This window comes from Periplaneta americana, chromosome 6 (assembly GCF_040183065.1).
Source record: "Periplaneta americana isolate PAMFEO1 chromosome 6, P.americana_PAMFEO1_priV1, whole genome shotgun sequence".
Lineage (NCBI taxonomy): Eukaryota > Metazoa > Arthropoda > Insecta > Blattodea > Blattidae > Periplaneta > Periplaneta americana.
The window spans coordinates 55,396,673-55,411,962 of NC_091122.1; positions in this window are offsets into that span (position 1 = coordinate 55,396,673).

Genomic DNA, 15,290 nt, shown 5'->3' on the forward strand with positions numbered 1-15,290 from the left:
CTTCCCATGTATAAGTTTGGCCAACTTCGAAGGCTCTATACTGCTGTTGCTGAAACCACGGGTTTTCGCCGAACTCATCGCTGTCACTGCTTTCTCTTGTTTCTTCATTTCCATCTAAAAGACAATGTAATTCTGAGTTGAAATCTTCATAATACACTGTTTTCTAACTATGAAGAGGATAAATAGTTACTGTCACTTTTAAATTTAATATTCTCCTCGACAGACTTTACCTGTCCATTCTTTTAAGGTGCCCAAACCATTGTAAGCTCTTATTTTGTAATTTCCGAGGCGTACTTGTACCAATAATACGTGGTACAGTCATTAAGTTCTAAGACTTGGCGCCTGGAGGGTAGGCTCCCTCAAGAATCTGGATGTATCACAAGATGCCGCATAACACGGCGTACATTTAAACAGAATCACATCCTCCCTCAAAATAGTCTCCGTTGGCCGTTATGCACGTTTGCCAACGTTGGTATAGCTGCTGGAAGCACCGTTGAAAGATGTTGGCAGGAATGTCCCGTATGGCTTCTCTTGTGGCAGTCATGACCTCTTCGGAAAATGAAACCTACGCCCACGTAGGGTTGCTTTCATGCGAGGAAAGAGAAAAAAATCGCATGGTGCGAGATCAGGTGAGTACGGAGGGTGTGGAAGAACTGTCACCTACTGTCTTGCAAGTTCCTCTTGGACAAGGACAGAGAGATGTGCAGGGGCTTTGTCATGTAGGAACAGCCAATTCTTTGTACGCCATAGCTCAGGTCGCTTACGGCGAATTGAATCTCGTAAACGGCCAAGGATCTCTTTGTAGCGGGTTTTGTTCACAGTTGCACCTTCTGGGATGAATTCCATGTGAACAATTCCATTTGGATAATAAAACAGTTCAAGCATTACCTTGCCTTTTGTCCTGTCTTGTCGCGGTTTTTTCAGTCGTTGTGATAACGACGTTTTCCAGGTGGCGGATTGTCGTTTCAGTTGTCGATCGTAAAGGAAACACCAAGTTTCGTCTCCAGTTATTATCCGGTTGAGAAACGTCGGATCATCGTCAAGCACTACTGATGAGGTCACCACAAATCGTCATGCGATCATCACGTTGGTCTTGCGACAGGATTCGTGGCACACTGTGCTGGGTAACACGAGACATGTTCAGGTCATCAGACAGAATTTTGTAGCAAGTACCATGGCTGACCCCTACTGTTGCTGCGATATCGTCTACCGATTGAGAGCGGTTAGCACGCACCAACGTTGCGACTTCTTGGATCTTGCGTTCAGTTCGAATTGTTTGTGGCCGACCAGTACGCACATCATCTTCCAAACTGTTTCTTCCTTGCAAAAAACGTCGGTGCCACCTAAACACAACACTGCGACTCACTGCGTCCTCACCGTAAACTTGCTGCATCATTTGAAGCGTTTCGGCAGCAGTTTTGCCTAATTTCTGGCAGAACTTGGTGTTTGCACGTTGCTCAAACTGTGACATCTCGGTTTCCGACGTGCGCATTCAAATCACCGTCATAACAAAGACCGTAGTTCTGCTTACAGTGCATGCACTCAACTGTCTCTTGTTGGGTCGAGAGACTAACTGACAAGGTATCATACCATGGCGCCACCTATGCGCTATAGTGTACCACAACGCCACTATGCGCTCAGTATTAGAACTTAATGACTGTACCACGTAATTCAAATCTCCTGAACTTCTGCATAGCTGCAAGCGCCACTACTTCAGATATATAAACAATTAGCTACTGTACCTTCCCATGTATAAGTTTGGCCAACTTCGTATTCCCTACGTTGCTGGTCCTCAAACCACGGGTATTCCCCGAACTCATCGCTGTTACTGCTTTCTGTTGTTTCTTCAGATCCATCTAAAATACAATGTAATTCTGAGTTGAAATCTTCATCATACACTGTTTGCTAACTATGAATAAGATAAATAGTTACTGTCACTTTTAAATTTAATATTCTCATTGACAGACTTGCCCTGTCCATTCTTTTAAGGTGCCCAAACCATTATAAGCTCTTATTTTGTAATTTCCGAGGCGTACTTGTACCAATAATAATTCAAATCTCCTGAACTTCTGCATAGCTGAAAGCGCCACTACTTCAGAATATAAACAATTAGCTACTTACCTTGTATTTGAGAAGTTTGCCCGACTTCCAACGCATTCATATCTCTCATGTTTTGCACCCACTCCCGGACGTTCCTGTTGAATGAATCCAAACGGTCACTCCAGGGATCGCTGTCCTCTTCTGTATGGGTGGTAGCCGCTGTCTCTGGCATACCACCCGATGTTGTTTCATCTTCAGCTAGAAGACAATGTAATTCTGAATTGAAACCTTCATAATACACTGTTTGCTAACTATGAAGAGGATAAATAGGTACTGTCCGGCCGAATGGTTATGTTGCATCCCGGTTTGCACCATTCGTTTGTCCTGTCCTCTCTGAAAGGGCTAGTGCCTGAGTTGTTAGGCTCTTCTCTGCAAATATTTTCTGTACGGTACTGGAAGTTTGCGCAGCATTATACAGCTGTTTAAAGTAATTTAAAAAAGGCCCTCGTAAGTAAGTAAATGTCATGTGATTTCCCCCGTTTTGACGACCACGTGACAACCACTCGGATGGACAATAGCATGGCAGCATTTACGTCACCAAACTGTTAACAGTAAGTGAATGATAAAAGTAAAGTCTGAAAAGAAATCAAAAGATGAAGCACATAGCTACGGTTACTTCTAATATAGTTATAACCTCAAAGAAAAACAAATTCAGGGAGCTGAAATAAAGGAAGTTTAGACTTTAATTAAAAATGAAATTAATTTATCCATATTCTTTTATTTACAGGTGGCTCCTACATGTTGTATGCTTGTGTGTATCAGCAATTACCAGAGTCCTATAAATGAGTGTTATGTTACAGTTCTCAAATTTCCAACTGAAAAGGATAAGTTACGTGGCTACAACCTGCTCGTATACCACGAAATGTCTTCACGTTAACAAAGCATTCAGTTGTATGTATTGAACACTTTGGAGTAAACAAATTAGAGACGGATCTTTATTTAGTCGTATCCCCTATTATAATAACATCACCTTGGCATACAAGAAACAATAAAAATTCCAAGCGAGAAAATAATAGGCTTATTTTTAAAGTAGATTCATTGAGAGATAATAGTATTCAATGGCTTTAACATGCATTTTAAGAAAATGTTGGCTTAAAAATTCTAGGCGAACGATAAAAGAGGGATATGGGATGAAGATAACAAAAAGAATGAAATAAACGTCACATTCATGAATTAGTCAATTAGTCATATAATAGAACTCAGGCCTAGTGTACAGAACATCTTGCCTATTGATTTATTATTATTATTATTATTATTATTATTATTATTATTATTATTGACTCCGTTAAATATTGTCTTACAACATTTTTATGTAAAGTCGTGTTGTACTGGTAACCTTAAGCTGTGTGCTAAAATCTTCTCTTTATGTAGTACTTTCTTGTTTTTGGTTATTTAAAGACGCTGTATCAACTACTAGACTACTTAGCATCGATGGTATTGATGATATCGAGATATTTGGCGAGACGAGGCCAAGGATCCGCCATAGATTACCTGACATTCACCTTACGGTTGGGGATATAAGAAAAAAACCCAACCAGGAAATCAGCGGGAATCGAACCCGCGACCGAGCGCGACTCCGGACCGACAGTCCTTAGCCCACTGAGCTACGTCAGTAGACCTTTATGTACTTTTATGGTCAGTTTAACAAGTTTAAAATATGATTCTCAGGAGGAATCTGGAATCCATTTTCTAAAATATGTTCCTATAAGTGTAGAAAGATTGTACAAGTGTTCTACTTCTAGAGCACATTGTTTTCACACGATGAAAGAATGGGTGATAATATGCCATTGAACTGTCAACATCTGTATAATCGCTCTTTCACTTAAGCGGCATATTTCTATGATGATGGTATGACAAGACTCCCATTATTCTTTCGTTAAAAAAATAAAAGAGATTCTGTTCACTGCTGGTAGGCTACGTACCATAAATTGAGTCTTTAGATTTATTACACCATATTTTTATTAATGATTTAACAACTAAACCAGCAATGAATAGAATCACATTTTGACAATATTGTGTTATTGAGAATTATGTAAGAATGAGGAAATTGCAATCAATGTCTGCAGTACAAGAGTCAAAACACTGAGGATTATTATTACAGTGCGTTAGGTTTTTGGAAAATACCATTGGGTATATAGACATTTTTAGCGGACATTCCTCTCTTTGTAATATAATTTAAACGTATATAAAAACATAAGTAAAAATATGCCATTTATTCGGTCATAGGAAATAGAAATAAACTAATAAGTTTATTTATGAGTAATATAAGGCGTTTATATTTAAAGCCATGCTTAGTGACAATATTTAGTTTTACTTCTGTTATTTTATATTATACGTTAGAAAATACGTAAATAAGTTTAGTTATATTACAGTGAAGGAGGAAAACCACTAAGAAAACGCCTATTCAGTGTCTAATTAATAGTTCATAGTATTTTGTTGCTTAATTCGTATATAACTCTTGTATACATGTAAAGCTCACTTAATCAAATTGTTGAATTCTTTGTAAGTTCATGCATATGTATATACACTTTTTGCTGGTTGAGTGGAAGAGAAGGCCTTAAGGCCTTAACTCTGCCAGCTAAAATAAATCATTATTATTATTATTATTATTATTATTATTATCATTATTATTATTATTATATACTCAATGGTATTTTCTAAACTCCGAATGCTTTATAGCAGCCGTGGCGAAGAAGAGTTCGTGCGCCGAGCCACTGTGTAACCTGCAACGTGCATAGCACCTGTGGAGGGTGGCGGAAACCCGAAGGGGAAGTCAAGCAACTTTCTGACTCAGTAACGGATTTTCATTTTTCTTACGTCCAGCATTTAAATATAATTTTACACAGTTCAAGCCTACAAACTAATGTTTCGTACGTACAACGAAAAGAGAAATGTACAAGAAAACATAGGCCACATTATCACGACCTGAAATTAACTGTCTTCAGAATGTCTCTGCGACAGAGTTTCAAAATCACGAATTATGTCATTTACTGCCAGGCGTAGTTGATCACGAAGGTGTTTGTCTGTCAGTCGTGATCTACATTTAGTTTTCACTATTTTCATTATTGAAAATAATTTTTCACAAACGTAAGTTGTAGCGAACATGGCTTCAACAGAGCAAGCGAAAGAACGAAGCTTCGGATACTTATTTTTTGACAAAGATTTGAAAAGTTCAACATCTGTTAAGTCCTTACATCTAGCTTTCATTGGAACATTACATTGTAAATCTAGGAGTTCAAATTGAAGATCTAACCGCATCATTCGTACATCTGCTGAAAAAGGGTCGACGTACAGAGATATGTCATGCTCTAAATTTCTTAAATCATGAAATCTGTGTTCACAAAATTCTTGTTTAAGAATGTTCAGCATCTCAATGTAATTATGTAATTTATGAGGAGCAATATTTGGAAAAGACTGTAAACATGGAAAATGCTGGAGCTGGGACTCGTTTAAGTGTTCCATCAAGAGCGTCAGCTTTCTTGTGAAAGCCTGAAGTGTGCTGTACATTGCAACAACATTTTTCTGGGAACCTTGAAGTTTCACATTTAAGTTGTTCAAATGCTCGCAAATGTCACACAAATAAGCCAAATCACAAATCCAGGTTTCGTCGCTTAGTTCTTGTATTTCCATGCACTAAAACAATTATACAATTATCAGAAAGTAAATAAATGAATCAACAAATAATAAAATTTAGTGACAATAAATTATGGAAGTTTACTAAAATTACCTGCTCTCGCATAAATGTTGCTACTACTTCACGGAGGTCAAAGAAACGTCGTAACATCGACCCTCTGCTAAGCCACCTAACATCGCAGAAATACAAGGTCTTTAAGCAGTTGTCTGAACTGTCTATGTTTCAACGCACTACCTTTTATTTTATTTATTATCTTTACAACAATATCTAGAATTGATTTCAACGACACTGACTTGGCGCAAAGTGCCTCTTGACGTAAAATACATCTGCTGAAAAAGGGTCGACGTACAGAGATATGTCATGCTCTAAATTTCTTAAATCATGAAATCTGTGTTCACAAAATTCTTGTTTAAGAATGTTCAGCATCTCAATGTAATTATGTAATTTATATTTCTTTCAACAAGAAAAGTTTTCAGTCTTCCAAGAAAGCCCTTCTTTTCGCCCACCATTGCTTTCGCTCCGTCTGTTGCCACTGCCACTAGCTTAGCCCAATCTACGTTGTGACTCTCAATACTCATTCGGAAAGAATTAAAAATCTCTTCACCAGTAGCATTGCCTTGTATGGGAACTAGGTCTAGAAGATATTCCTCAACATTTAACTCTTCGTCAACGCCACGAATAAATATGGCCAATTGTGCCGTATCTGTGACGTCAGTACTCTCGTCAATTGCAAGAGAAAAATATACAAAACTACTGAGTTTTATGTCCATCTGTCTCGTGACATCATTAGAAAGGAATTCAATTTTTGTGGCGATAGTTTGACGAGGAAGATGTAAACTTTCAAAATTAGGAACCTCCTGTGAACACAAAACTTGAGCAATTTTAATCATACAGGTTTTTAGAAATTCGCCTTCCTGAAATGCCTTACAACTCTTTGCAGTTTCCCAAGCTACCAAATAACTATAGCGTGGTTCCTTTTCTGTGCCATGCTTTGTGTATTACTAGTAGTCTGGGGTTCATTTCTTTCTTTCAATTCCAGCAGTCTATTTGCTCGGTCTAGACCTGTTAACGAAATAAGAGTATGACTGTTCATCCGCAAATAAAGACTGATAATTATTCCGATAACAATAATAAGAATAGCAATAATAATAACAATAGTAATAATAATAATAACAATAGTAATAATAATAATAATAATAATAATAATAACAACAACAACAATTACCTTTCAATGTTTCATAATGTAGGTGACATGTAGTATAATGCCGTTTTATGTTATACAACCGTTTTCCTTGTAATACTTGCGAACAAATCATACATGTAATATTCTCACCATATTGGCAGCAAAAAAATGCGTCCTCCCATCCTACTCGAAACTTCCGCTTTTGTAGATGTACAGTACATGTATTGGAGAGAGACATTGCGACGATACGCCACTCGCAGCTCAGAGACAAATACAAATGGAACGGAGTTTGACTCCAGCACAGTCTACTATATACAGTCGCGAAGCTCAATATGTAGTGAAAATGCAAACAGGGTTAGTTGCCCACCACTAGGATCGCTACTATCGCCTCATCATCGCAGATCTCTCTCCTAGCAGCCGACAAAATATGTTACACTTTCGTTGTCGTGTTCTTTTGGAAAAATTAACACCTTCCTTCCATTATTGAAATATCAAATGCATAAAGTTAATTTATTATTTTAATGAAGTATATTAAATTCCACCATTAACTCGAAGATACCTGCAAGAAATAAGTTAATATAATTTTTGTTTGTGCAAAACGAACTGAAATTTACTATAACAGCTTCACTCATTCAAGATTAGAGCGATAATTAACTATGAATTGAAACCAATAAATATTAATTTGCATTTCTCTTTACAACAATAATAATGGAAATATGAATTAATGGAGTAACTTACGTGTACCGGTACTTATAGTGTAGGCTTACGTAGTTAACAAAATGGGATGAGGTTAAGCAATAATAATCACACCAGAATTGGAAATAAAACGTGATCAATACATTTTATTGTAACAGACTTTTTCTACGTCTCTAGTTAAAGCAACAAATAAAAATAACAACAAAATTAACAGCTATAATTAAAAACATATCCTTTGAAGAAAAAATTAGGCCTAAGCAATAATAATCCCACCAGAATTGAAAATAAAACGTGATCAGTAAATTTCATTAAAACAAACTTACTTTTTCTACGTCTTTAGTAAAATAACACATAAAAATAATAACAAAATTAATAGCAACAATTAAAAATATATCCTCTGAAAAAAAAAGTAGACCTTTCTCTGGAAATTTAGCAGCCTAAGTGATAGAACTTTAACCGGTCGGTTAGACTGAAACATTTCATTGTGAAATTTAAGGATATAATGTATTCTAACAGTCACAAAGAACTTCAAATTAACAGTTTTGTTTCTGCACAGCATTCTTGTGGAAACCCGGGAACCTTTCTGAATCTTTCGGAAATCGGAAAAAGGATAACTCTGGCCTCTTTCTCTTACTGTTGCTACAATTTATAGCACTACAAACGTCTCCTCCTTGTCCCATATTATTATTCCAATTATTATATTTTAGCTATTAACATTTTCATTATAACCAATAACGAACATTTCATAAGCATCAATGTGAAATACGCAACGAGCTAGCACTCGATAGAAATACGACACAGTCCAAAGTCGACCATGGACAGTCTATTGTTTTTAGTTGCTAACCGCTAGGAGCGCTTTATCACGAGATTTATCACCTCAAGTTTCGCGACTGTATATAGTAGACTATGACTCCAGTGAGTGAGAGGGTGGGGGTTGTGGGAGATAGAAATGCACAGCTATGTCTGCGAGCCACAATGTGCTCGTGAGTCGCATTTTCGCCGCGGCTGCTTTATAGAAACAATCATTCGTGCTCCCAAAACATGGCGTCGCGCGAACCTGCGCGAGAGGTTTCAAATTTGTACACGACACCAGAGCCAATTGTGTGTCTATACTAAAAGCCAGGTTATGTACCGACGAAACAGGAAGTAGTTGGATGGGCGAGAGGAAAGTGCGGGTTAGAGGGGTAGCCTGTGCAGTGATGACACGTTGAGTGTGGGGGATGGAGGGGAGAACGAGAACGGAGCTTTTCATTGGACCTCGCGTGAAAATGTCGTCTGCTAACGAAAATCTGACAACGGAATCACGGAGACAGTGTAGCCAGTTCATTTGCAGTACCACGTGCATTACGGGTCGCATTTCGTACCAGCGTCATTAGCTCGTGCTTTCTTAAAACAGTAATTTTAATTACTAATATTGTGGATAGTGTTATCGAGAACTATATACAGTAGTTATTTTAAACATATCGGTGACAAACGCTGAACACGCTTTGAATCTCGCCCCACTATGTGGCAACAGAGCTCTGAAAGAGACCAACAGAACGTTGCTTCCGGTTTAGTCGGTTCATAACCTGGCTTTTAGTATACGAGATATATAACTACAACGTCTTTGAGTGCAGTTGCCACCGCAACATGAGGAATGCATCGATCAACCATCTGTAGGCCTATAAACTCGTACAATGTACTCAATTAAAGACTACCTATTGAGAATGCTACGTCTGCTATGTAGTTCGCATTCATTATGATCGTCATATATCCAATTTAATTATTATTTATAACTAGCCGGTACCCGTGCGCTCCGCTGCACCCGTTAGAAATAAATATAAAGTAATTACATAATTAAAATAGGACATTGATCCAGGGAACATTCGTGTTTGATAGAAGGATAAATCGTTTAATATGTTACTTAATTTAAATTGTATTTAAAATATTAAAATGCGATCATTTTGATCCAGAGACCACTCATTTGGTGCAATGACAATTCCTTTAACATGTTATTAATTGTTATTACCAATTATTTTTGGAAAAGCGAAAATTAACAGAAAAATTTTGGCTAAAGATTTATTATTATATTATATTATATTATATTATATTATATTATATTATATTATATTATATTATATTATATTATATTATATTATATTATATTATATTATATTATATTATATTATATTATATTATATTATATTATATTATATTATATTATGTAAAAAGTGTGTTGATAACGGATGTACTCGAATTAGAAAGTTTTTAATTTGTTGTGGGAGCTCTTGAATCTCAGGAGGAACAGCTTTTACAACAGCGCAACATAATCTGCTTGGCTCATTACCCAATTTTTTTGCATTGCTTTTATTGCATATATATTTTATGTATTTTAACACGATTCAATTGAGCATAGTTAAAATTTGAGTTATAAAACAATGGATTGCTAAGCTAACGTACTATTACTGCATACTAAATTCATACACTCTCCTTGTTCGTTAATTCTCTGAGATAAAAATGAATATGTTCATAAACATTATTTTAAGAAATACAGGAAATGAATATATAGAATAACCTATCAAGTTTTCTGTGCATAAGAAGCTATTTTAATCTTACCTGTCCTCAATTCACTCACAAGTTACTGTAATAACATTATAGCATTATGTCCATCCAGAGAAACTACACTTTACAATGATGAAATAATAATCAATTATACAAATCGGTTAATTTAGCTTCCTATATTACTTCATACAAAGACAGAAACATTGTCTGTAGTGTAGGCTATGTTTCATAGCTTTCGATTGTTGTGTCCAAGGCCCCTTATAGACGAAGTCATTTGTTTTTTATTTCAATACACCGCCTTAGATGGCAGTTATTTTAATTTTAAAACTCATTTATCTCATTAAATATCAGTCCTATCAAAATTTTTCAAAGAATAAAACTTATCGCAAATGATCTTTGAAGAAACTTTTGTTATGTAACATTTTTCAGAAAAATCAATAATAAGCGAGATATTTCGATTTATTTAATTCAGGCCCCCTTATAACCCCCCTTTTAAATAACGTATTTTGAATGCCATATAGCCTAAAATCTAAGTTAAAACGAACTTAATTTATATTCCAATTTTCATCGAAATCCGTTCAGCCATTATCGCGTGAAAAGGTAACAAACATACAGACAGACAGACAGACAGACAGACAGACAGACAGACATACAAACAAAAATTTAAAAAAAAGCAATTTTCGGTTACAGGATAGTTAATTATACATGTTAACACCAATTATTTTTAGAAAATCGAAAATTACCAGAAAAATTTTGGCTACAGATTTATTATTAGTATAGATTCAAGATTACCAGTAGTCTTAGGTGACAAAGGTACTGTATTCTTAATTACCATATACTTGAATAAAACCCAGATCAAGAAGTGTAATTTTAAAAATTCGCATATTTTACGCACCCTAATTTTTCAAACAGCCAAAGTACATTAAAAAGTGCGCAAATTACGCGAGCAAATACGGTATATATCGTGTCTTGTCATGTCATATCATATCAATAGTATAAGTAAAAAAAACCTGATAAGTCTCGTTTTACTGTTTTTACAGGACAGCAAGTTAAACGTTTCAAGATCCATGACATTGTATTATCTTTGGTTGCGTGAGAGAGTTGTTCAAATTGTAAAGTAAAATGGACTAGAGGCAGTCTACTCTGCAGTTGTTTGTGAACTTAAAATAACATTTCCTACCACTACTTCCTCTCTATTCGCAAGAGGGTGAAGTCATTTGTGAGAAACTCTATACGCGAAGAGCGAATGTCACAGTCGGCAGTTTTGAAATTGAAAAACCTTTTATTAAGGAACTGTCCCAACAATTTCGATTTTATGATGTCATAGACGAGTTTCACAATCAAAACGCGAAGGTCGTTCTGCAATTTAAATTACAGATGAGTAGTAATATTTTTTCTAAATATTCATTATATTTAGTTACTCCTTTCCTACTTTGAAATATTACTGCGCGCCACTGATGTGAACAATAACTTACCTGCAGGTGGAGTACCGGTACTTGCTATTTCCGGAGTAGTTGTTATTTCCGGAATACTTGGTGCTTCCGGAGTGGTTGGTGTTGTCTGCGTCCCTACGTTCGTCTTCTCCATAACCTCGGGCAGCTGTGTTGCCGCGTCCCTCTTATTGCTCCTCACTGCTGTTTCTGTCAGAAAAAAGTAATAGCCCCTTGAATATTCCAATTTCCAGATACAATGAAATGCGCATGCTTAGAGACATAGAGCATAGATACACAAGCTATCGCTAAGGGACTTACTGAAATTCGTTCTGTTTCGAGTGCTGTCGTATACCGTTCTGAAATGCACTTGAGACAATACGAAGAAAATGGATTTGTTGTAGGGGAAACGGTAAATTTAGCAATATGGGAAATTTGGCAATATTCTTGTATTTCTTTTATTGCCAAATTTCCTCCAGAGTTTTAAGACGTTCAATGACACCTTCATATAGTGCAACATCTGACTGTACTTTTAGTTTTCGTTTCATTCGAATCCGCGCATTATAGTGACAGATATTGTTACTAATAGAAAGAAGTGTTGAAAACTTCCTGTTGACGTGGTGGTTGTGTGGACGTGTGTAAACAAAGACGGAAAGAAAGTGTTCTTCATTGCCTACGTATGTTTGTGCATTACATATCAAAAGCTGAGATTCCATACTATAAGGTAAGCCATTTATTAATATTTTCTGTTAATAACTCATCAGGCCTTAGCTCGTTTTATGTTCTTCTTAGCAAAAAATGTCTTCTCCAGGGTAGTGTGAATTAGCCATTTTCCTTTATAGTGATATATTGCTGCTCTCTTTGAACAAGAATGTGTACTCGATGGTAAAATTTAAGAGTAGGGACATTGAGGGATTTTTACAGTCTTCAATACAACACTGTGTGTGTTGTGTTGCAGATATGCCAAGGGAACGAGGACATTATTCTGAAAAATATTCCAAAGATGATTTGCGGACTGCGGTTGGGGGTGTTTTGAAAGATAGATCGTCGACTTATAAGGCTTCTAAGAAGTACAATGTGCCCTTTAACAACTTAAAGAGGTTTTTGTATGCATCCTCAGGACCCGATGACGTTGTCATTCCCAAGAAAGGAAGACCCATAGCTCTAACCGTTGAGGAAGATAAAAAAAAACTGGTGACATATGTAATCAAAATGCAAGAACTTGGGTTTGGGCTATCGGCAAAAGAAATTATAAGACAACCCTTCAATATAGTTAATAAGAGTGGTCGGAAAAATCCATTCAATTCTTTTGTGTGTGTGTGTGTGTGTGTGTGTGTGTTTATGATGTTTAATGACTTCTTGTCCGAGTAAATCAAGTCTTATAAACCTTGTACCACTGTTTTATTTTGAAAAAATTACTTTTTAATCCTATTGCCAAATTACCCCTGTACTATTGTCAATTTATCCTGATGAAGTACCAAATATGGAAACATATCATTTGTTATTTATTAGTGTGTTATGTGTAAAGTAATTTAGAAATGTAGAATTTTCTTTCAGAGGTTTATTGGGATTTAATGTCTAAACACATTCCATAATAGAGGAATATTTAATTTCAGAATATGTAACTACAAACTGTGTCCAAATACAAATATTGCCAAATTGGACGAGTCTCCCCAATAATTGAAATGAACGACCCATTTGAGAAGAAAACAACTGAAAATTTAAAGTTTTGAGGGAACTACATTTTAAAGCTATATGTTGCTGTGAGAAACCAAAGGATCGTTGAAATTACTCCAGAAATCTGTTAAAAATGTTTCATTTAGCTATACTATAAGTTTCAATTAATTAAAATGTGTTAATTGTATTTCAAAGATGCACTATCACCTTTACTTTTTAACTTTACTCTAGAGCAGCGGTCATCAAAACACTGCAAGCTCGGGCAAGCGTCTCTTACCCGCCGACAAGACACAGCCCTAGCGTGCAATCGTCGCTGCTGGCGGGTATGTTGTCTCTCTATCCCTTGTGCACGACGGAGCAAAGTTCCTTACCCTCCATGCACTCTACCCACTTCAGCGAGTGCTGACGACCACTGCTCTAGAGTATGCCATTAGGAAAGTCCAGGATAACAGAGAGGGTTTGGAATTGAACGGATTACATCAGCTGCTTGTCTAGGCGGATGACGTGAATATGTTTGGCGAAAATCCACAAACGATTAGGGAAAATACGGGAATTTTACTTGAAGCAAGTAAAGAGATAGGTTTGGAAGTAAATCCCGAAGAGACAAAGTAGGCTATGTGATTATGTCTCGTGACGAGAATATTGTACGAAATGGATATATAAAATTGGAAATTTATACTTTGAAGAGGTTGAAAAATTCAAATACCTGGGAGCAACAGTAACAAATATAAATTATACCGGGGAAAAAATTACACACAGAATAAATATGGGAAATGCGTGTTATTATTCGGTTGAGAAGCTTTTATCATCCAGTCTGCTGTCAAAAAATCTGAAAGTTAGTATTTATAAAACAGTTATATAGCCGGTTCTTCTTTATGGCTGTGAAACTTGGACTCTCACTTTGAGAGTGGAACATAGGTTACTAGTGTCTGAGAATAAGGTTCTTAGAAAAATATTTGGGGCTAAGAGGGATGAAGTTAAAGGAGAATGGAGAAAGTTACACAACACAGAACTGCACTTATTGTATTCTTCACCTGACATCATTAGTAATATTAAATCCAGGCGTTTGAGATGGGCAGGGCATGTAGCACATATGGGAAAATCCAGAAATGCATATAGAGTGTTAGTTGGGAGGCCGGAGGGAAAAAGTCCTTTGGGGAGGCCGAGACGTAGATGGGAGGATAATATTAAAGATAATTTGAAGGAGATGGGATATGATGATAGAGACTGGATTAATCTTGCTCAGGATAGGGACCGATGGCTGGCTTATGTGAGGGCGACAATGAACCTCCGGATTCCTTAAAAGCCAGTAAGTTAGTAAGTAAATATTCATTGTATTTAGTTGCTGCTTCCCTACTTTCAAATATTACTACGCGGCACTGTTGTGAACAATAGCTTACCTTCAGGAGGAGGAGTAGTTGGTGTTGTATGAGTCCCTTCGTTGGTATTCTCCATTACCTCGGGCACCTGTGTTGCCGCGTCCCTCATGTTGGTTCTCACTGCTGTTTCTGTCAGAAAAAAGTAATAGGCCCTTGAATAGATACAATAAACTGCGCATGCTCAGAGACATAGAACATAGATACACAAGCTATCGCTAAGGGACTTATTGAAATTCGTTCTGTTTCGACTGCTGTCATATACCGATCTGAAATGCACTTGAGAAAATACGAAGAAAATGGATTTGTTGTACATGGACATCATTTTATTTTTACTTCAATTTTTATTGTACTTGAGTTTCTGAATATACTTCACTCCGACCCCTTCTACTAATGAAGTTCAACCGTCCTCCACACAGATCCAAGACCACATATACAGTCATAGTAGCCTTATGGTCATAGTAAACAGTACGTTCCAAAAATATGTTCACGTTTTCCAGTGACGAAAGAGCTTTCAATATTGAATCATTTTCGCACAGGTACTGTCGTCCATTTGCCTACGTCGCATCCCGGTTCCCCCCCCCCCCACCTGCTTCTATTCGCCTCTCTGTAAAGGCTAGTTAGTGGCTGGGCTGTCTTAGCTCTTTTCTGAG